General features: G+C 37.5%; 1 protein-coding gene, 1 long non-coding RNA gene and 3 other non-coding genes across 8 annotated transcripts in view; 1 reads left to right on the top strand and 4 right to left on the bottom strand.

The window, feature by feature from the left end:
• zgc:113135 overlaps positions 1–24114 on the top strand; it is a 1020739-nt gene that overhangs the window by 745561 nt on the left and 251064 nt on the right. The window contains exons 6-8 of one of the 4 annotated variants that reach the window (XM_087246654.2): positions 474–552; positions 718–770; positions 2511–2660. The gene's annotated coding sequence lies outside the window, so the exon portion shown is untranslated. Of the gene's footprint in view, positions 1–473; positions 553–717; positions 771–2030; positions 2238–2510; positions 2661–24114 lie in introns of those variants that run through there. The other 3 variants (XM_087246657.1, XM_087246656.1, XM_087246658.2) reach the window with 3 other exon arrangements.
• LOC147844983 (uncharacterized) lies at positions 14438–16061 on the bottom strand. The gene is made up of 3 exons (XR_015483815.2): positions 15886–16061; positions 15649–15753; positions 14438–15262 (listed from the first exon to the last, which is right to left on the bottom strand). It is a non-coding gene; the product is annotated as an uncharacterized LOC147844983 (long non-coding RNA).
• Positions 17403–17476, bottom strand: trnai-uau (transfer RNA isoleucine (anticodon UAU)). Its single transcript has one exon. It is a non-coding gene; the product is annotated as a tRNA-Ile (tRNA).
• On the bottom strand, positions 22792–22863 carry trnap-cgg (transfer RNA proline (anticodon CGG)). The gene has a single exon. It is a non-coding gene; the product is annotated as a tRNA-Pro (tRNA).
• trnap-agg (transfer RNA proline (anticodon AGG)) lies at positions 23163–23234 on the bottom strand. Its single transcript has one exon. It is a non-coding gene; the product is annotated as a tRNA-Pro (tRNA).

The raw sequence follows: 24114 nt of genomic DNA on the forward strand, positions 1-24114 counted from the left end.
GCAAGTGAGCACTTCATTTAAACGATCATATTGAAATACAAGTTCCTCTTAGCAAATCAGAAATCAAGACAATAATTAAAGAAGGTGTTAATAGATTATGGCAAGAGAAATGGGATAAAGATGAAAAAGGCAGACATAGTTACAGTTTTCCAGCTTTATTCAATATATCCTCTTTATTTTTCAGCAGAAAACAGAGCTAAATATGTTTGGAACAAGTAAATGATGAGGCTAAATGACAGAATTGTTAGTTTGGGTGATCTATTCCCATCTATCACCAAGTTAAAGTATATAAATTGATGTTAAAATGCCTAAATAATATTAATATCAATAAAAAGATCTGCTATCTACTATTTTCACATTGAGGTAATCTTGTATTGATAATTTCTGGATTTTAATTATGTGTAAGTTTTATAAACTCTATTATTTAGCCACTCACTGTTGTTTTCAAATTACTCGTGTAACTTGTCTTTCAGAATGTTTATGGTTGGTAAAGTCACCTCAGATCACAGTGTTGCAGTAATTCCTGATCTATGGAAAGAAGAATTAGATGAGGTGAGGAGAATTCTACTCTATTTACTATTATATTAAATGCAGTTATGTTATTCAGAACACAGTATGTCCATAGTGTGGAAAATAGATCATGTTAATGAAAAATGTCTTTATTATTTTGTACAGCTGTTATTGAAATGACACTAAGTGTAACATTCCATTTTACAGCGAGTAATGCCACAACTACAGGACCTCTTCTTCTTTCTCTTCTCATAATTTAAGTAAGTATTCAGAGACTAACTCTGACTTCTGTTAACTCAAACCAGCTTTCCCTGTCTCTTTAAATTCATTTAATTGTATGTAATTTTAGTATATGATAGATTATTAAAGAATTAAAATAAAGTAGGCTACATAATTACTCACTGTTGATTTTATGCCTGAAGCTTTAATAAGTCATTCCCTGTGTAGTCCTGTTGTGTCAAGCTCTGATATATATATATATATATATATATATATATATATATATATATATATATATATATATATATATATATATATATGTGTGTGTGTGTGTAATAAAGTCTATACTTTGTTTTATACTGTTTGCTTATAATATTAGATGTGCACTGTATGTATTAAATGTTGTGAAATATATAATAAAGTTTACACATCCAGTTGTTAAATTAAAAAGGAAAAATAAATGAACAATGTTTAATATTAATAGAATTACTGCTGTATCCTGTATTCTAGGCAGTATTGATAAACTGCCACAAAAAAAAATATTAAAACAAGTAGTCAGAACGCCGTCTCACAGTTGCTGAATGTCACACGACAACGTATGTAAAAATTTAATGAAAATGAACAAATTATTTATAACGTCAGCAAAACATCTTGTATGATGTCTTAAGTAACCAATAAGGGCCAGTTAATAATGTTTGAAAGTTTGACTAAATATTTTAAATCTTGGATTTTTATTTTAAAAATAATGTGCAACGATTGCATATTTTATCTGGAAATCAATGTTTTGTCCAATATTTCATTATTACGAATAGTTTTTTTTATATATAATCTATAAAGTTGGGTTTGTAAAGGGACACATTACCTTTCTGAAAATACACATTTATTAATCACACTGAAATGAAGATATACTTTGAATTTGTCCTTGACAGTGTTGACACAATTTGAGGTTTGTTTGCTGTTTTTGTTAGTAGATTAATTGTAAAAAAAAGTGCAGGAGCTTGACCAACATTCATTTCTTACAGTCTAATGTCTAAATAATACAACAACTATGTGGTTAAATTAAAAAATCTTAAACTTTATTTTATTTTTATTTTGATGTCTCAAAGGGTTTTGATCACGTTCAAATACTGAACATCTGTGTGATTGTGTGTGTGTTTGAGAGAGAGAGAGAGAGAGAGAGAGAGCAAGTGTAAAGTAGAAAACTAGGGAGAGAAATGTTTGAACAAGTCATGACTGCAACAGTAAGTGGCAAAAAACTAAAAACAAAAGACTTTTATTTTGGCGTGGCGTGTGACGTCATTAGGCTGCGCCGCTCTTGCGCTTGATTCAGCTGCAGAGGTTTGTTTTTAAAACCTTTACATAAATATAAAGCGATTGAATAAAGTTTCAGGGTTTTCATCCGATGCTAAATTAGGAACCTGCTGTTGACATTATCTTTACCCGTTTTACAACGAAGTACAATTTACTCACAGTAATTAGGGCTATTGTTTGAATAAAGCAACAGAAATGTCAGTAATAAGTGGTTTAATTAAGGTTTAATTTATTAAAAAGCAGAATGTCATTCCATTCTAAGGATAAATCACTATATATAAGAAGTGGAGTACTAGTTTTAATCAACTCATTGTGTCTTGCTCAGACTTACCTGATTTATTTTTGGTAATGACTCTCATATGAAACTGTTAAAGCAAGTATTGAAGAGAAGTTATTTTGATTCTGTTCATTGTTTTAATTAATTTAATCAGGACATTTTTAATGTTTTTTTTTATTTTAATTTTAAACAGGATAAAGTGTCCAAACGCAGAGAAAAACTCCTGCTGAAGCGACTGATGTCCACACTGTTATAAAGATGGCGTTTATTAAAGAGGAGAGTGAAGATGTGAAGATTGAAGAAACATTCACAGTCAAACAGGAAGATCTGCAGGAACAAACAGGTTGGTTTACATTCTTAAAGACCAACTCAGTCATTTAATCCTCATTCAGATATATTTTAATAATAAGAATACTAATTTAATCCATCTTGCAGCCCTGAGTGTGCTGCCTAGTTCTCCTAAACGCACATAAGCACTCATTGAAAGAAAGAATGAGTTTCATCACTTGTTCTTATTTATGTCAGACTTGTTATGTATTATTCGTCTCCTATTTTCACCACCTTCTTAAGGTTATTGCTTTTCTTGTTCTCTTTGTTTGTAAAGCGTCCTTGAGCACTGGTGCTATATAAAATAAATAAAAACTAAAAACTAAAAAAGTTTAACTGAGCTGAGAATATTTGACCTACAGTATTCTCATAGAAGATATCTGCTATTACAGTGATAGTGTTGGCTTAGTACTTTCCATTTGCATGTGTCACGTTGATCACAATTCCCTTTTTTTATCAACTTCTTTATGGGTTTAAACTTGTTTTTGTAGTTGTTAATAGTTCTCACAGATAGTATCTTAGTTTGAACTACATTATAATAATAACTAATTACCAGGGCTATTGTGTTTAAACGGGGTTTCCGCTGTGTATTAAAATGTCTTAAATTCCAAAATCCAACATTTAGGCCTTAAAAAGTCTTAAATTTACTGAAATATTGTGTTGTAGGTCTTAAATCTTTTTAAACAAGTCTTCATTTTCCTTTGTTCATGTTTTGTTACCCAATCCGGCCAAAACCCATACAATCACCAACAAGACATTTTAACTCTGTTTATCATAATGATAAGGACTGCTGAGGATATCGACCTGGACAGATTGTTGTGCACAGATTTAGTTTAATATAGTTTTTAAAACTTTTAAAACATTTGTTAATTTGTTGTTTTTTTTATTTTATAGAAAGTTTATTTTGGGGAAAAAAGTGTGTGGATCCAAGTAGAGCTCTCTTGTTTTTACACAATATTTAAGATCTTTTGCTAAGAAATATCTAAAATATTTTAATGTTATTATTATTATTGATTTATTATTGTATTATTAAATATTTTATATTAAAATATTTTTTGTTTGGACAAATAAAAATCTTTTTCATCTGGGCCAATTGAAAAATTCCTTAGTCTAAAATTTCATTCATAATGGTCTTAAAAAGTCTTACATTTAACTTGGTGACACCTGTAGAAACCCTGATTTACAGTATGTCAAAAAAACGTGGATGCCCTTAATTTTAAATCTGCTGAATGAAATGGACACCAAAATAATTAATTATTATAAAACATTGTACAGTATTCTAAACTATATGATGTTGTTGTGGGACAATGTGAGACAAAACAAATTAAAGTGAAACAATAACGTTTAGCATTGCACTGACTACAACTGGCCAACAAACTAGTCTAAAAAAGACTTTTGCTGCTTAGGAAATGGATTACAGCATGCTGATGATGTGCAAACATTTGAGTGTGAAGTTCGTCAGTATTGACCATATTCTTCACGTACCAGCAGGTGTCGCCATTGGAATCTTTTTGCTTTTTAAAGAATACATTTTTAGATCCTAAAAACAGCGTTAATATAATAAGCCAAGACTGACATGCAATGTGTTGAACACCTGCAATGTTTTTTCAGCAATTCATAAAAATACTGCATATGATCTGTCTATTGATTTATACAAATAAAAACCATTTATTAATAATAATATAACAATTAATTAATCATTTATTAATAATATAATACACCTTTACTAAATGTGCTTGTGCATTTTTTTGTTTATTTGTTAATGTTATCTCACAGATGAAAAGAGAACAGAATATTTGTACTCAAGTTATAATACACTGCTAAAATAATACAAGTTTTAGTAAATGATACTAATATTTTACAAATTACTCTTTAAAAAAACTACTTTGAGTACTAGTTAATTACTTTTGGGGAAAAAAATCTGTTTTTCATTATGGCCCTTTTTAATTATACAATTATTTAAATTGTTTAATTGTTTAAATCAAAGGCTACATATAGGTATTTGCATTAACAAAGTATGGTCTATTTTTTTCCGTACACGACAATGAATCATTTCAATAGCACTGGCAAAACTACCACATACTTATAAGGCCATAGAGACACTTTTTGTCCATTTTTAAACAATACTTTCAAGCTTTTAAATGTTTAAAGTATATGATGAAAAGATTTAAACTTGGGGTTTTATTTACATATTTTACACTGTTTTTCTTATTTGCTTGTTGTCTATACAATATTTTATTTTACTCTTGATCCTAAACTGAAATAATTTTACAAAAAATATAAGAACACTGTCAGTAATAAAATAAAAAAAACTAATTACTTGGTTTCTGACAACACTACATTTCTCAAGGCAGTGCTTTAATAATGTTTATTTTGATAAATGTAACAGATTGCTTTGACCTGTAATGCCTGTACAAATTGTTGATGCTTTAAGACAGATCAGAACACCTCTATTATGTATAAATCACATAAATACCTCATCCAGAAACATTTCTAGCATAATTCTTTTGCCGTAAAGAAATAAAAAGTTCCACCTTTGCTAAAAGTTATGGTAGGCTAAGTTTCACATCACAATACAGCCAAGTAAGTGCGTTAGCATTGTCACCGGTCATGCATCAGTCTAATTCTAAATACTTGATAGTTTTTGACTAAGTTTAGTCGAGGAGCAAAGATAAATAATTTCTACTTCTGAGAGATCACAATTGTATATAGTCTGAGCACACACATGCGATGATGAGATCATGAGAGGACTTGCAGTTCATTTAAAAAAGCCTATTTAAGGGCTCGGATATCCAGTTTAGGCGATTAACGTACATGACTGCACTCTCGTGTTAAAATAAAGCACTTGCGACATTTGCAGAAATGAATAATTGCGCATTACCTGCAGACCCACGCCGACACTCTTAGAGCCTACTCACACTATGCTATCCGAACCGTGCCCAGGCCTGTTTGCCTGATCGTTTGAGAAGTGTGAGTGTGTTGAATCGGGCTCAGGCACAGTTCACTTGGGCTTTGGCGCGGTATGCTTGTGTGTGAGTGCAAAACGCGCCTAAGCCAGAAACTGAAAGCAAGACGTGCCTTTTAAGGGACTATTTCATATGCATTTATTAATCATTCTTACCGTTCAATGAACGCAAACTGTTGTAGTTTATTAAAGAGGCAAACTCCTCACTGCACCACAGCTGTGCCTTCAGCAAACCTCCTAATTCCTGCAGCACGAGGACTTTATGACTGTTTATGAGCGTCAGAAGTGGCGGATCTGTTTGGCGAAATATTTGATTGTGTGTCACTGCATCCCAAACGACTAAAACAACATAATTAGAGAAGTCTCCACTGTGCTGAGCGAGAGCACTTCTCTACTGAACAGTGCATCATCGATGATGTAAGCGTGCCCTGGCCTGAATGGGGGACAAGCGTGCTTTGGCCTGGTTCAAAGCAACTGTACATAGTGTGAGTATGCTCTCAGATTGTATTAAACTAGGCTTCAGAAGAGTGATAGGTCAGAGGCGAGTAAACTCTGTCGGAGAGAAGAAAGCCAAACGTAAGTAGATCTTCAAAATGGCAGGATGTCTGCGGTTTAATTACTCTTGTGAATAACATCTCTACAGTAAAAACACTCAAAGAGCATTATTTCAATAATGCATTTGTTTTTAAGTTGTTGTTTTCTGTCACTGTAACACAGAAAGGCCTTTGTCCCGCCCTTATGTTTCACGCAAACCTAGACAAGGTCTACTGAGATTGGTCACTTTTCATGTCAGTCAAATCATCGCTTCGAAATCCTGGTATATTTTATATTGGTATATTGAGAACCACTGCAAAACTAATTTATCCTCGTACCCTTGAGTTCATACCCCAACAGCTAAGCCAAGGCCAGTGACGTTTCCACTGTCACTTCCGGGGCTTAATTGGGCCAAAGCGGGCTTTCTTGGGGCCAGCGGCCAGCCTTTTTCGGCCCGCCGAATACCTTTGGCCAAGGAGGGCCAGCTAGGGCTTCGAGGCGGAGTGAAAGGAGAGGCGGGCAGTTTTCTGATCACACATGAGTACATGCGAAAAAATAAGGGAAAGAAAACATATAGCCTTATAGTCTGGGGTCATTTTGCCTATGATCACCCTTATGTTTCCCTTTTAAATGTAAGGCTGCTGCATAAAATAATAAAGTAGTTTTAATTTATAGTGACGTTCTTTGCTGCGTCCTCCTGTTTCAATAACGCATAATATTAAAGACACAGCAGACAGTAAAAGTTTTCGAGAGTTTTTGTCAAGTTTAAAATGTTTGTTTGTGCGCGTTTAGATGCTTGTATGTGTGTGTGAGACCGGGCAAGAGTGCTCCTTCACAGCTCTGTTATGCCGCGAGTGGCTTTTTTCTTTATTTATTTTTGAGATAATACACAATATAAATACAACAGAAAGACATAAAACTTAACAAATTACGTAAAGTATTTGGATGCGATGATATTCATCAAATCACACAAACAGAGCATTATTTGGGTGAGTGAAAGCAGAATCTAGCCTATACCTTTTTTTCTGTCACTCAGTCCTGCGCAGCGCTCGCTGCTTTAAACTCATCGGGGGAAAGTCCAAACACAAAATGTGTTCTATATCCTCAAACAACTGTTTATGTTTTTATATGACATGGTTAAATTTATAAATGAAACTTTAAATGAAGAGCTTTAGTGAATAGCTGCTGAGCGCAACAAATATGGCTATATTTTATTAGGCTACTCGCTCTTGTGCTGAAACACTTAACACAACGTCTATCAAAACGAGGATGTTATAAAATACATTTCATACCAAATTATAACTGAGAATTTCTGTGGCTTTATATTATGGATGTGTGCGCTCTCTGTGTTTGGTCCCTCCGTTAGTGGCGAGAGCACTCGATGCACAATGCCAACAGTCGGTCGGCGAGTAAACAAATGTAATGAATGGAAATACACAGGTCTGTGCGTATAGACATTTCATGTACTGCTGTACAGTATTGTGTCGTTTGTTTGTTTCGGTTGTCTTCATTTTAATGGTTTCGTTTCGTGATGATTCTATGGTGTGCTTTATCTGCCTGTCCTGATTCCCGCTGAAGTGGGCGGGTTGTGTGACGTTTGATTCGGGGATGTTCTGTGGGCGGTGTTTGCGTGACGCGCTGTGAGCTACTAGCCCGACAGTGGAAACGCGACATGATTTCGGCCTCATTTCTCAACCTCCCGGGATATTGGCCCGGCCCAGCCCGATTAAAGCCCTGGCTCGCACTGGCCCCATAGTGGAAATGCGGCTAAAGTCCTTGTCCCCAAAAAAGATAGCAGTATGAGGTTCTGTGTGGACTATCGTAAAGTGAACGCTATCACAGAAAGAGATGCCTACCCCTACCTAACATCACAGAGATACTGGAATCCCTCTCTGGTGCTGTCATCTTCTCCACGATTGATCTCAACAGTGGGTACTGGCAGGTAACTATGGAGCCTGGAAGTGAATCCAAGACTGCGTTCATTGCTCTTGGGCCTATACCACTTTAAAGTTATGCTCTTTGGACTTTAAAATGACCCAGCAACATTCCACTAATTAATGGAGTCTGTCCAAGGAGAGTTGCGGGGAAAATGTGTTTTATGTATATTGATGACATCATCATATACTCACCCTCAGTCACCCCACACTTTAAAGATTTTCAAAGTGTCATCACTTGGTTACACAAAGCTGGTCTGATCATTAACCTGAAGAAAAGTAAATTCTGCCAACATAAATTATCATTTCTGGGACATGTGGTGAACACCCAGGCCATTCCTGCTGATTCCATTAAAGTAGAAGCGATAAAATCCTACCTGGTTCCAAAAACATCAAAGACGTTAAAAGATTCCTTGGATTGGCAGGGTGGTACCATATGTTCGTGCCAAACTTTTCTCAAATTGCAGAGCCTATGAACTCATTGAAGAAAAAAGGGTGAATTTTTCAATGGACACCTCAATGTCAACAAGCAATCACATCGCCTCCCATCCTTGGACATCCTGATCTCCGACGCTCCTTTGTGGTTTACACCGATGCCAGTGATTCAGGATTAGGTGCAGTGTTGACACAACACAAGGCGCAAGGACAGGAGGAAGTTATTGTCTATGGAAGTCGAACACTGACCAAACTGGAGGTTAATTACTTCGCTACAGAGAAGGAATGTTTAGCCATACTATAAGCCAGGGGTTTTCAAACTGTGGGGCGCCTGTTAAGGGGGGAGCAAGAAACTGAGGCGTGCACTCAAGTTAATTATGACATTTTTTTATGTTCACAAGAGTCAATCTGATTAGTCCCGCAGCTAACTATCAGGCACGAGGGACCTTTTGTAGTTAATGCGATCGTGTAAAACATACACAAAACATGGACCTGTGGCTTTTTAAAATTAATTACGGTGAAGTTAACACCGGTAAACCGTCTGACAAAAAAGATGACGAGTGCCCTTCTGAAGCATTAAAGCAATAGGATGACCAACCCTCCGCGTCAACGGGGATCTCCACACAGAGAGGATTAACGCTCATTACAAAAACCAAAGGCCTGTGTGCATCAAAGCAACGGAAGTATGATGAACAGTACATACAATACGATTAATATCGAACCATGTCCACAATGTGTTGTGTGTTCAGAGGTCCTTGCAAATGACAGTTTAAAACCTATGAAACTGGTGCGTCACTTACAGAAGAAACATCCGATGTTAAAAGATAAGCCAGTCGACTTTTTTCGATGTAAAGAATAAGCATTAAGAAGACAAAAACAAACGATGACCAGTCAAACCATGCTGCCAGTAAAAGCGCTTACTGCTTCATATGCCAAATAGCCACATACATTTCCAGAGAGCCTCATATCTCCAGCTGCAAAGAACATCTGTAGAACTGTTTGGAGAGAAGTATGTAAGTAACATTGAACAAATTCCTCTACCAGACAACACCATAAGCCGGCGTATAACTGATATGGCATGAGACTTCAAACGTCAGCTGATTAGAAGAATAAAGAATGGGATTTATTTTTTATTACAATTAGTTGAGTCGACAGACATATCAAACTCATCTCAACTACTTGTATTCGTCAACTAGAGTCATGAGAGAAAATTGCTTGAGGATCTACTATTTTGCTCATCAATGAAAAGACGTTTACAGGAAAAGATATTTTAGAAAACCTCAGCGGTCAACTGAATGAACTTGGTCTTTGTTGGGACAATTGTGTCGGTGTGTACACTGATGGAGCGGGATCCATGTTAGAAAAAAAATAAAGGACTCGCTGCTTTGGTTCATGAAGTAGCTCCGCATGTTTGTTTCACCCACTGTATGATTCGCAGAGAGGTTCTCGCAGCAAAAACACTTCCTGCGGACATGAACGCAGTGCTTCAAACAGCAATACAGATTGTGAATTTCATAAAGACTTGTCCCACTAAATCAAGACTGTTTGCTTTGTTGTGCATAGAAATGGGGTCCGAATATGAGTCGTTGCTTTTGCACAAGGAGGTTAGATGGCTCTCCACAGGCAAAGTCCTGCAGAATATTTTTTCATTGCATGACGAACTGAGGATTGATTGTGGATCTTCCTTTAGGAGTTATTTTACTGACGCTAAGTGGCTCACAGATCTTACATACCTGTCTGACATATTTGATAGGCTTAATTCGCTTAATTTGTCCCTTCAAGGCCCGTATTCAAACCTACTAACAATGTCTGATAAAATTGTGGGCTTTGTGAAGAAACTGGAGCGATGGAGAGGGCAGGTGGATGCAAGAAATCTAGACATGTTCCTGACCTTGGATGAATTTATCACAGAAAATATGTTTAACTGGGATACTACTAAAACGGAAATCACTCTCCATCTGCCATCTCTGTCTGCACATTTCAATAGGTATTTTTCTGAGCAGCATAATTGGAACCGGTACGTCTGGGTTCGTAAAGTTTACGAAGCGCTAGATTCCCTTCTGCATTTTTCTAGTGACCTGTACTTTGAAGACACTATTCGACTCAACCACACTCAGAAGTCTGGCTGGCAGTGGATACAGAATATGCTGAACTTTCGGAACTTGAAATTGATGTACTCTTGCCTTTTGCTTCAACTTGGCTCTGCGAAGCAGCATTTTCTGTGTGTACGTACATCAAAAACAGACTCATGTATCACACTGAATCAGGTAAGATACATGTTTATGATTCAGTGTAATTATTATATGCACTTTAAACGCAGCAAATAATATGGGAGTGATGTTTGCACATGCTTTATAATTTTGGCTCGCTGGACGAAAAGGGAGGGTGCGCGAGTGAAATTGGACAAACTTGGGGGGGCGTGTGTCCTGAAAGTTTGAAAACCCCTGCTAGAGGCTGTCGAAAAGTGGAGACATTTCCTGGAGCCAAAACTCTTCATTATTGTCACTGATCATTCCACTCTTCAGTAGGTCATGAACTCCACGAAGACCACCTCACGTTTAATCCGCTGGCCCCTTCGTCTTCAAAAATTTGACTTTGTGGTTGAGTACAGAAAGGGAACACTGAATGAAGCACCAGGTGCTTTTATCTTGCATTCATCCCTTACCTGGTTGTCGTGTATTCAGCTATAAAAGAACTAGTATTTCCCATCACCATTGCAGAAATCTGGGAAGAGCAACACAAAGAACCAGATATAATCAAGATATTGCAGAACCTAGCAGATAAAGATTCTACTATGCATGAGCAGTTTGGGGTATTTTATGACAAGTTATATTATTGTTTCCTGTTGAAAGATAAACTCAAACACTACAGAATATATAAATTAGGGATGTGCGGAGCAGCCGGTATTTGTATTTGTTGAGGGGGGAAAAGTATTTGTATTTGTATTCGAGTAAAATTCAAAATGGCGCAAAAATATATATTTTTTCTATTACACTTCTAATTTACGTTATAGTGAAAGTATTGTTTAATTATACCCATTATATAAATTATAGATATGCAATATTGGCTGTTGTTTTTGAACATGTGATAAGAAATGTCATTGAAAAGAAAATAACATAGAAGCCATTATCTCATCCATGGTTAAACCAACAACTAATAAAATACCATTGTGAATATTATGAACCCCACCACCACCGTTCTTGTTGAAGGACACTGAATAGACAGAATAAAAACAAATAATACTTCAAAAAACTGTTCTTCTTCAGAAAGAACTTCTTTCCAATGGACAGAATTCCAAAAACTAATATTAACTAAATCAATCTAAATAAAACCCTGCCTGGGAGATCTGGCAGAACAAAAGTATTCTATATAATACTAAAAGATACAGCCCTGCTATTATCATCTGCCAGCCACAAAAAAAGACACAAAGTTTGTTTGTTTGTTTTTTTATGTTTGAAACTGACTTGCTGGGGCAGAATGTGGCTGTGTTGATGCTTTTAGTGCATGTGATAATACATTACATAGAAGGTTGCGCGGTGCTCTGTTCAGTGAGAAGCGCTCTCTATGGCAAGCCTTTTTAGCATTTAAATCTTTGTTCTGACTCCATAAATATATTAGAGATATCTCTAATTATATTTTGACTAGTCATAATTATAATTCCACTACTCAGAATGACAATTAGAGATATCTGCAATTACAATTGTACTAGTACGAAATCAGATGTATTTTGACTAGTAACAATTGTAATTGATATCTCTGAGTTTTTACTAGTCATAATACATTTAGAGATATCTTTAATTCATCATATTTAGAGATATTTACAAATATATTTGAAGATATCTGTAATTAATTTACTAAAAGTCTAATTACAGTTGTAGATATCTTGAATTGGATTTTTTACTAGTCAAAATTCATTTGGAGATATATCTAATTACAATTGTGACTAGTCAACTTATTTAGAGATATCTACAAATATTTTTCAATGGAAGTCAATGGAGGAATATGACTAGTCTATCATAATATATTTGCAGATATTTCCAATCTGACTAGTCGAATTATAATTATGACAAGTCAAAATATAATTAGAGATATCTCTAAATATATTTATGGATAGTCTGAACAAGGTTTAAATGCTAAAACGGCTTGCCATACGCTCTCACCCAGTAGCACAGTGGAGAGTTCTCTAGTTATATCCTTTCAGTCGTTTGATATGCAGTGACATGCAGTCAAATATTTCGCCAAACAGTCCTTAGGGATGCGGTGACACACTCAGATATTTTACCGGACAGATCCGCCACTTTTGGCGCGCATAAACAATCATAAAGCTCTCGTGCTGCAGGAATGAGGAGGTCTGCTGAAGGCGCGCAGCTGACGTGCTGTGAGAGGTTTGCGTCTTTAATAAACTACGGCAGTTTGCGATCACCGAACAGTAAGAATGATTAATAAATCCATATGAAACAACCCCTTAAAAGTCACGTCTCGCTTTCAGTTTCGGGCTTTGGCGCGTTTTGCCTCTCTCTCTCTCTCTCTCTCTCTCTCTCTCTCTCTCTCACGTGGGCATGCACTGTGGTCTCATGAGGAAACGCTGCTTTTTGATATAGTGTTTTTCTTGCTCCCGAATACAAATAATTTTTCAAGTATTTGTTCGAATCAAGTATTCGTAAAAACACGCTATTCGTGCCTTTCCGAATACCGTATTCGGGTTCGGCTCCACCCTTACTCTATATACAAATACACTTTTTAAACTTTTCATTTGCACCAAGACTCGCGACAACTTCATCCAATGCTGCTTCTTTAACCTGCAAATGTTTTTTTTTCAAATTTTATAGATCAAATAGTACTGTATGCTTCTCAAGCTCTATGAGAAGTGTCTACAGTCAGAAGACAATCGCCTGTGATATCATGTCGTTTGTTTTTTGATTGTCAGGTTGTTGTAGGCCTAGTTATAACAATATTTATACAATATAGTTATAATGATATTTATACATTGTTAGGACTGCGTTGTTTTGTTTGTGTTTGATTTTTGATTCTAGATTGGGGGCGTGCCTTCAGCGCACCTGATGCTGGTCAGCGCCCTTATTTAAACCCCGGCAGAGAGTTTGTTTAGTTTGTCGCTGTCTATACACTTGGCAGTTCGCCAGAGCCACGCTCCTTTTTGGGCATTATGCTTTCTTTCGCATCCATACACTATCACTGACTACATTTACCTCATCCATTCATTTGCATTTCACACTGATTAAACATACTGATACTGATATTTTGATTATATAATTTAAATTGAGTTAAATAAATATTCTTTTTGATTATACTTCTCCTTGTCGTCTCCCTTATTATGTTACATCCTTGAGCCAGGTGTAACAACATGATCAAACTAGTGTTACTTTCTCTGCTTTAGTGATGTCCAGCGGCAGAATAACAGCTCGTTAATTCATGCTTGTGCAGTTGATGAGACGGAGAAAAGTAATTAATGTATGCACTTCTTTTACTTATTTTTATGTTGTCAGGTTCACAGTGCAAACAGCTCCCGGTGGGAATAACTTGAGTGAACATAAAACAAAGCCGAAGCTCTGCTTGAGCAGCACTGCACACAGCGAGCTCACATCATCCAGCTTGCGTGTCGAACTACACTACCCACAATACACTTCGCTATGGACTACAACTCCCTTAAATATTCTATTTCCCCTCCTGAAACACTAGCGTGCAAATTAAGCTAAACTGATACTAAAATTGTTTTACATTTGGTTTTGTAGTTCGGGCCAAAATAATGTTTGTTGCCGTTTTTAATCGTTTAGGTTCATTTGATCGTGTAACCCTCGATACACAAATGTATTATAAGCTGTTAATCAATTGACCATATGCTCAGAAGTCTAAATTTCTCCAAAGAGAGAGAAGATACAACAACAGTGAAGGACTCGGACACAGAGGTAAGAATAATAAAAGATTGTATTGTAAAACTTTCACAGAAATATAAAATAAAATAAATAATAAATATAAATAAAACAAATTCTAGGCTTGTTTCACACTCATCTAATGACCTCAGTCTTATTTACACTCTCTAATAACACTTCTCTTTCTTCACAGGGTTTTTGGCTGTATCACTAATAAGGTAAGTTAATATTATGTTATTTTTCTGTTTTTCTATTGTTAAGGTCTAATATTATATTTTGGTTACTATTATAAATAATAATATAATACTACTATACTAATAACAATACTATATTAAAGGTTTATAAGTGTAAGTTAATAATACAACACTAAAATTGTTTTATTATTCAATATATAATCAAGATTTCCCTTCTTAAACCAATTAACTTCTCTCTATAAAGCTTCAAAAATTGCAACAAATGAACACTCCAATGAAACAATGTACAAATAAAATAAAAATGAAAATAAAACATTCACTTAAAACATTTCAAAATGTCCCAAAAGTCCAGTACAGGTGATGAACACTCAAAAAGATTCTTTTGCAAAACAACTAGGTTGCAAATTCAGTTCCAGAGATCCAGGATGTTGCACTTGTGAGTGTGTTGTAAATTTACACTCCTACCATGACGCTGAATAGGTTTCACTTTGTATCTTTCCAACAGGTGTATCCAAAGAATCCACTTAATGGGAGGCTCGCCAGTCCAACTCCACAATTAGACACGCACCGATGGAAGTTGAGACAATCCAAATCCAGAAAAGAGTTCACACTTCAATTAATTTGAATCCAGAGCAAATCACATTTAGCAACTGACTTCAATAGAACATCTCACCGATGAAAAACCAGAAGAAGATGCACAAGCAAACAAACAAAGGGGGAAAAAAAAACATTAGCATTTTACAGTGTATGCATTATCTCAGCTTAACATAATTGTAAATAAACAGCAACAATAAATGACCATGTATATGCTTCTCTCTGCTGAATTTCTGTGTTTTTCCTATTTCTTTCACCTATTTGGCATTTTCTTTTTACAAATGACAGCATTTTACTTAAACTCTCTCACTTAAACTTTACACAATCACTTGTATAATACTGTGTATAATACTGTGTTTTCACTAGACCAAACAAATTGTTAATTAATAAAACACATTTTTGACACTAGTTTAAATCATGTTATAATGAAAACAATAATAATAAAAAAACACGAACTCACCAAAGAAATCATTCAACATCAAAGCGAAAAACCAGGAAAACTCCAGGTGGCACTCGTGTGCAGATTTCACTCACAGATACAAATCTTGTTTTTTTTCTCTCAATCCTTCATTAAAGATATATGATAGAAATCATTTCAGCATCTTATTAATGGTCAGTTTTCACAGTTAATACACATTTAAAACATTAAAAGATATATATCTAATAGTTTTCTACTGTTATTAATTTAAAAACTTACATCTCTGCATTCCCTTGCGAACACTGAATCACCATAGCAACGGTAAACACAAGCTAACAGACAAGAGAGATTTGTTATTGTTTGTAAATCTGATCTGCTATAGTGTAAGGCACGATGATGTTATTCTAAAGCACTATTCCCTTGAATGCTGTTTAATACTCTATTATGATTTATTTATATAAATAAATAATTTTAATATATATTATTTAATCGAGTATTCTGCCAATGTTTTTTTTTTCATATTTATAAGGGTATTTCTATTTGCTCTATTGCTGTGTACTACCCACTAGTAACCTGGGTTACAATTTACTATATATAAATCAGTTGACATTATTAAGGCATTTATTGGGTACAATTGCTACTTTTTACTGTCATTCATTGTGTTTTGGTCATTATCAATGCACTGTCACTTTAATTGAGCGTGAGCAGCGCGTCAAAAATAGACCCGGCGCCAAAACTATCGCTGCACTGCTGCTTCAGCGACGCTCACGCCTCGCGCCGACGCGCTGCTGCTGCGTGCGATATAAAAGCTCTAATCTGTTAACATGGACGCCGAAAAAACACGCGCTGCTGGCGCTTGCGGTGTGAAACAGCCGTTAGTCTTAACACTAAAAGAAAAAAACTGTGGATACGATACTTCCAAACGCAGTTTCATCTAAGACAGTGGGGGGGAAGCAAAATTTACTATGCTTTCTACTCAGTTACTTTGCACATGCATAAAGAGGCTCTTGTACGACAAATCCAAAAGGTGTGTTCTTAACAATAGGTGGCAGTCACTTTTGCCCTAAACCACAGGTTGCCTTCGAGTCATTCCTTAAGTCCACTCGGTCTTGCACCGTTTTATAATCTTCCTTATTTAAAACAGCTCAATTAAGTCATCGGCTTCATTGTAGAGTACCCCTAGTATCTGAGCCTGCACTGCGCAATGAAAGAAAGAAGCAAAACGGGATGGACAGATGCCTGAAATGTTGGAAACGCACCACACCTTAAGTCAGTGAAGAAAAAGGGCAAAGCTTGCAACTCTTGTGGGACTCGAACCTACAACCTTTGAATGGCTCAGCTCACAGCCTAGAAGTCCAATGCGCTATCCATTGCACCACAGAGCCTGCACCAAAAAAAGCACTTTTTGGGACTCTCTGGCCCATGAAAGAACAGCCAACTGCAGACAAAGTACTGCTGGGATTTGAACTCAGGATCTCCTGTTTACCAGACAGGCGCTTTGACCAACTAAGCCACAGGGTCAAACGATGTTGACAAGGGCTAATTGTTTAATCGAAAAAAGAAAAGAAAAAAACTAACAATGGTAGCGCTGCATGTGTGAATGTCTGGACTTGAAATATTAAAGTCCAATTGGTTAGGCATTACCACATTATGCTATATAAAGCCATCGTCCGAAGTCCTCTTGAACGAGTAGCGTTCTTAAGGATTTGAGTTTTGTTTAGAAACCGACTGCTAAACATCCCGCTGCGTAAACACTCGTAACTCTTAAGAAAAAGCAACCCTGGCACATGTACATTAGGCACTGCTGGGAGTTGAACCCAGGATCTCCTGTTAATAAGACAGGCGCTTTGACCAACTAAGCCACAGCACCAAAGCTGAAAAGAAGGCTAGACGGTTTTGCACACAGAGACTAAAAAAAGACAGCAAGTCTAAAATGGCAATCAAAGAGGTTGTTTAACTCTATTTGTCGCACTATTCATTAGGCCTCAAAGCTATACAATTTTATTATGCATTCGGGTAAGCTCTATAAAACAAGCGCATTCACCACCTGGATCAATTTAGCCCAGGATCAATCAAGCCCAGGATCTCCTGTTTACAAGAGAGGCGCGTCGACCAGCTAAGCCACAGCACCACAATGAATGACCGTAAGAGACATTTGCCCGATAACAAAAATCGAAGAAGAATAAACCAATACACAACAAAAACCAGCATGTCAAGATGCAGAAAATGCCGACAAGATGGACATGGTCTTTTAGAGTCTGGATGATCATGTCTCAAACCTGACCAGTAACCTGGCCTCCGTTCAAGATCAAAGCAAAAAATGCATTGATTTATTTTTATTTAATCTACCCTTAATCAAGTGTCAAGTGTTTTTTGGAATCTACAGTTTCATTACATCCAAACCCAGAGTCAGCTCGGAAAATGGAAATCTGAGGGAAAGGTGCAATTTGGATTTGAACCTAGGACCTGCTGTTCCCAAGACAGGTGCTCTGGCCAACTTAGTCTTAACACTAAAAAAAAAACCTCTGGATACGATACTTCCAAACGCAGTTTCATCTAAGACAGTGGGGGAAAAGCAAAATTTACTATGCTTTCTACTTAGTTACTTTGCACATGCATAAAGAGGCTCTTGTACGACAATTCCAAAAGGCGTGATCTCAACAATAGGTGGTAGACACTTTTGCCCAAAACCACAGGTTGCCTTTGAGTCATTCCTTAAGCTTACTTGGCCCTGCACCGTTTTCTAATCTCCCTTATTTAAAACAGCTCAATTAAGTCATCGGCTTCATTGTAGAGTACCCCTAGTATCTGAGCCTGCACTGCGCAATGAAATTAAAAAGCAGAACAGGATGGACAGATGCCAAAAATGTTGGAAACGCACCACTCCTAAGTCAGTAAAGAAAAAGGGCAAAGCTTGCAACGCTGGTGGGACTTGAACTCAAAACCTTTAAATGACTCAGTTCGCAGCCAAGAAGTCCAATGCACTATCCATTGTCTTAGATGAAATGATTTCCATTTTCCGAGCAGACAGAGGGTTTGGATGTAATGAAACTGGATATTCCAAAAAACACTTAACACATGATTAAGGGTAGATTAAATAAAAATAAAATAATGCATTTTTTGCTTTGATCTTGAACAGAGGCCAGGTTACCGGTCAAGTTTGAGACATGATCATCCAGACTCTAAAAGACCACGTCCGTCTTGTCAGCATTTTCTGCATCCTGACATGCTGGTTTTTGTTGTGTATTTTTTTCTTCTTCTATTTTTGTTATCGGGCAAATGTCTCTTACAATTAATTTTTGTGGCGCTGTGGCTTAGCTGGTCAAAATGCCTGTCTTGTAAACAGGAGATCCTGGGCTTAAATCCCAGCAGCGCCTTAGTTCAGGTGGTGCGTGTGCTTTTTTTTATAGAGATTAACGAAATTAATTATAAAACTGTATAGCTTTGAGGCATAATGGATAGTGCGACAAATTGAGTTACATATGAGAGCTCATCTGATTCACAACTAGTTGACTGCACACCCATGTTTTTAAGTTGTTTATCTCCCCCTCCATATTCTCCATTCCTCAAACCTATTGAGGACCTTTTTCCTGCCTGGAGATGAAAAGTGTATGACCGAAATCCAAACACACGTATACCCCTTCTCCAAGCTATAGCAGTTGATGCTTTTCATGGCTGGATTTGCCATGCAAGGTGACATTTCCCCCACTGCTTGGCCACACCAATACAGAAAAGAGAATGCAGTATAGCTGTTTTTTTTTTTTACTGTAACTGTATTTATTAAATACTTTTGTTGATGGTATATGTAGACCACATTTTCTGCAACTTTGTGTTGGTTGGGATGAACACTGTACACTGTTTTTGTGGGGAAAATACAGTAAAATATATTTGGTATTTGTTTGTTTTGTATAAAAACAATTTTCGAAAAATTTTACAATGCACTTCTGTAGTTCTATGTACTGTCTGTAGTAAGTGTAACACTGAACAGAAGAAGGCTTACAGAAAGTCATTATGATGAATAGAGAAGTCGTCATAGTGTTTTACATTAAGCACATTAGTGTTTAACTTATCTTATGAATGTCTGTTAATGTGATGGCTTGTGTGTGTCATTTGAAAACAAAATACCATTTTGAGAAGAAATCACATTGTTTTGAACTTATAGTTTCATTTAGCAGAAGAATTGAAGAGTTTTGCCAAATGTGTGTGTGTTTTGTGATTTGTGTGTAGAGTTCTGACAATATGAAACATGCTTTCAGAAATTGTGTGTAAACAACTGGAAAAAACTGGAAACAACCTCTTTGGTTGTCATTTTAAGACCTCCAGGAACAGGTTTAGTGACCCCTGGCTTAAAAGCATAGTTCATTCAGACAGCAACTTTACAGGGCAACACTATCTGCTGACGAACTGGCATTCTCAGAAAATAGGCCTCTGTGTAAGCCACAACGCCCTTACAAAACAGCAGACAACTGTAAGGGCTCAACCGAAATTTGAATCTGGGATTTATCATGGCATGAACGAGAATCATACTCGTAGACAACCATGCCACTATGCAAAGGAATGTTTTATGTGCCGACACTATCTGCTGACAAACTGGAATTCTTCGAAAAACGTTTTTTATGAAAGCCATAATGCCCTGTAAAACAACAGAGAAACTGCAAGGACTCGTCCAGGATTTGAACCCGGGACCTATCATACCCAAAGCGAGAATCATACCCCTAGACCAACAAGCCACAATAGTTTGCATATTTCACAAGACATCAGAAGCAACAGATGGTCAGAAATCCTTATCTAACAAACATTGAAGCAGGGCTTTTGCTTCTTTTGAACCCGGGACTTCTGCAATGGTTCGTCCAGGATTTGAAAACGGGACCTCTCGCACCTTATGCGAGAATCAAGCCCGTAGACCATCGAGCAACTGCAAAACAGCCACTTTACATAGCAACACTATCTGCTGACAAACCGGCATTCTCAGAAAAAAGGCCTCTGTGTAAGCCACAACGCCCTTACAAACAAAAGACAACTGTAAGGGTTCAACTGAAATTTGAACCTAGGATTTTTCATGGCATGAACGATAATTATACTCCTAGACCAGCAAGCCACTATGCAAGAAATATTTTATGTGGCGACACTATCTGCTGACAAATTGGAATTCTTTGAAAGACGTTTTTACGAAAGACATAAAGCCCTGTAAAACACAGTACACCTGCAAGGGCTCATCCAGGAATTGAACCCGGGTCCTCTCGCAACCGAAGCAAGAATCATACCCATAGACCAATGAGCCACTAAATTGAGACAATTTCACAAGGTGTCAGATAGTCAGAAATCTTTCTCTAACGAATCAAGGGCACCCTAAGTGAGAGACATACCCCTAGACCACCGAGCCACTGCAAAACAGCAACTTTATATGGCAACACTATCTGCTGACAAACTGGCATTCTCAGAAAAAAGGCCTCTGTGTAAGCCACAACGACCTTACAAAACAGCAGACAACTGTAAGGGCTCAACCGAAATTTGAATCTGGGATTTCTCATTGCATGAACGATAATCATATGCCTAGACCAGCAAGCCACTATGCAAAGGAATGTTTTATGTGGCGACACTATCTGCTGACAAACTGATATTCTTCGAAAGACATTTTAGTGAAAGACATAGTGCCCTGTAAAACACATGACACCTGCAAGGGCTCGTCCGGGATTTGAACCCGGGACTTCTCACACCCGGAGCGAGAATCATATCCCTAGACCAACGAGCCACTAAATTGAGAGAATTACACATGGCCTCAGAAGCATCAGATAGTCAGAAAACTTTCTCTAACGAATCAAGGGCACCCTAAGCGAGAATCATACCCCTAGACCAACGAGCCACTACAAAACAGTAACTTTATATGGCAACACTATCTGCTGACGAACTGGCATTCTCAGAAAAAAGGCCTCTGTGTAAGCCACAATGCCCTTACAAAACAGCAGACAACTGTAAGGGCTCAACCGAAATTTGAATCTGGGATTTCTCACGGCATGAACGAAAAGCATACTACTAGACAACCAAACCACTATGGAAAGGAATGTTTATGTGCCGACACTATCTGCTGACAAACTGGAATTCTTCGTAAATTGTTTTTTTATGAAAGCCATAATGCCCTGTAAAACAACAGAATAACTGCAAGGGCTCGTCCGGGATTTGAACCCTGGACCTCTCGCACCCTAAGCGAGAATCATACCCCTAGACCAACGAGCCACAAAAGCTTGAATATTTCACAAGACATCAGAAGCAACAGATGGTCAGAAATCCTTATCTTACAAACATTGAAGCAGGGCTTTTGCTTCATTTGGACCCGGGACTTCTGCAATGGTTCGTCCAGGCTTTGAAAACGGGACCTCTCACACCTTATGCGAGAATCAAGCCCGTAGACCAACAAGCAACTGCAAAACAGCCACTTTACATGGCAACACTATCTGCTGACAAACCGGCATTCTCAGAAAAAAGACCTCTGTGTAAGCCACAACGACCTTACAAAACAAAAGACAACTGTAAGGGTTCAACTGAAATTTGAACCTAGGATTTTTCATGGCATGAACTAGAATCATACTCCTAGACCAGCAAGCCACTATGCAAGAAATATTTTATGTGGCGACACTATCTGCTGACAAATTGGAATTCTTTGAAAGATGTTTTTACGAAAGACATATTGCCCTGTAAAACACAGTACACCTACAAGGGCTCATCCTTGTATTGAACCCGGGACCTCTAGCAACCGAAGCGAGAATCATACCCATAGACCAATGAGCCACTAAATCGAGACAATTTCACAAGGCGTCAGATAGTCAGAAATCTTTCTCTAACGAATCAAGGGCACCCTAAGTGAGAGTCATACCCCTAGACCACCGAGCCACTGCAAAACAGCAACTTTATATGGCAACACTATCTGCTGACAAACTGGCATTCTCAGAAAAAAGGCCTCTGTGTAAGCCACAACGACCTTACAAAACAGCAGACAACTGTAAGGGCTCAACCGAAATTTGAATCTGGGATTTCTCATTGCATGAACGAAAATCATACGCCTAGACCAGCAAGACACTATGCAAAGGAATGTTTTATGTGGCGACACTATCTGCTGACAAACTGGAATTCTTCGAAAGACATTTTAATGAAAGACATAGTGCCCTGTAAAACACATGACACCTGCAAGGGCTCGTCCGGGATTTGAACCCGGGACCTCTCACACCCGAAGCGAGAATCATACCCCTAGACCAACGAGCCACAGCAAAACAGTAACTTTATATGGCAACACTATCTGCTGACGAACTGGCATTCTCAGAAAAAAGGCCTCTGTGTAAGCCACAATGCCCTTACAAAACAGCAGACAACTGTAAGGGCTCAACCGAAATTTGAATCTGGGATTTCTCACGGCATGAACGAAAAGCATACTGCTAGACAACCAAACCACTATGGAAAGGAATGTTTATGTGCCGACACTATCTGCTGACAAACTGGAATTCTTCGTAAATTGTTTTTTTATGAAAGCCATAATGCCCTGTAAAACAACAGAATAACTGCAAGGGCTCGTCCGGGATTTGAACCCGGGACCTCTCGCACCCTAAGCGAGAATCATACCCCTAGACCAACGAGCCACAAAAGCTTGAATATTTCACAAGACATCAGAAGCAACAGATGGTCAGAAATCCTTATCTTACAAACATTTAAGAAGGGCTTTTGCTTCATTTGGACCCGGGACTTCTGCAATGGTTCGTCCAGGCTTTGAAAACGGGACCTCTCGCACCTTATGCGAGAATCAAGCCCGTAGACCAACGAGCACCTGCAAAACAGCCACTTTACATGGCAACACTATCTGCTGACAAACCGGCATTCTCAGAAAAAAGGCCTCTGTGTAAGCCACAACGCCCATACAAAACAAAAGACAACTGTAAGGGTTCAACTGAAATTTGAAGCTAGGATTTCTCATGGCATGAAGGAGAATCATACTCCTAGACCAGCAAGCCACTATGCAAAGGAATGTTTTATGTGGCGACACTATCTGCTGACAAACTGGAATTCTTCGAAAGAGATTTTAATGATAGACATAGTGCCCTATAAAACACATAACATCTGCAAGGGCTCGTCTGGGATTGGGACCCAGGACCTTTCACACCCAAAGTGCGAATCATACCCCTAGACCAACGAGCCACTAAATTGAATTTATTTCACATGGTGTCAGAAGCATCAGATAGTCAGAAAACTTTCTCTAACGAATCAAGGGCACCCTAAGCGAGAATCATACCCCTAGATCAACGAGCCACTGCAAAACAGTAACTTTATATGGCAACACTATCAGCTGACGAACTGGCATTCTCAGAAAAAAGGCCTCTGTGTAAGCCACAACGCCCTTACAAAACAGCAGACAACTGTAAGGGCTCAACCGAAATTTGAATCTGGGATTTCTCACAGCATGAACGAGAATCATAGTCCTAGACAACCAAACCACTATGCAAAGGAATGTTTTATGCGTCGACA

The sequence above is a fragment of the Danio rerio genome, chromosome 4 (genome assembly GCF_052040795.2).
Source record: "Danio rerio strain M-AB ecotype USA chromosome 4, GRCz13ab, whole genome shotgun sequence".
In the NCBI taxonomy this organism is placed as follows: domain Eukaryota; kingdom Metazoa; phylum Chordata; class Actinopteri; order Cypriniformes; family Danionidae; genus Danio; species Danio rerio.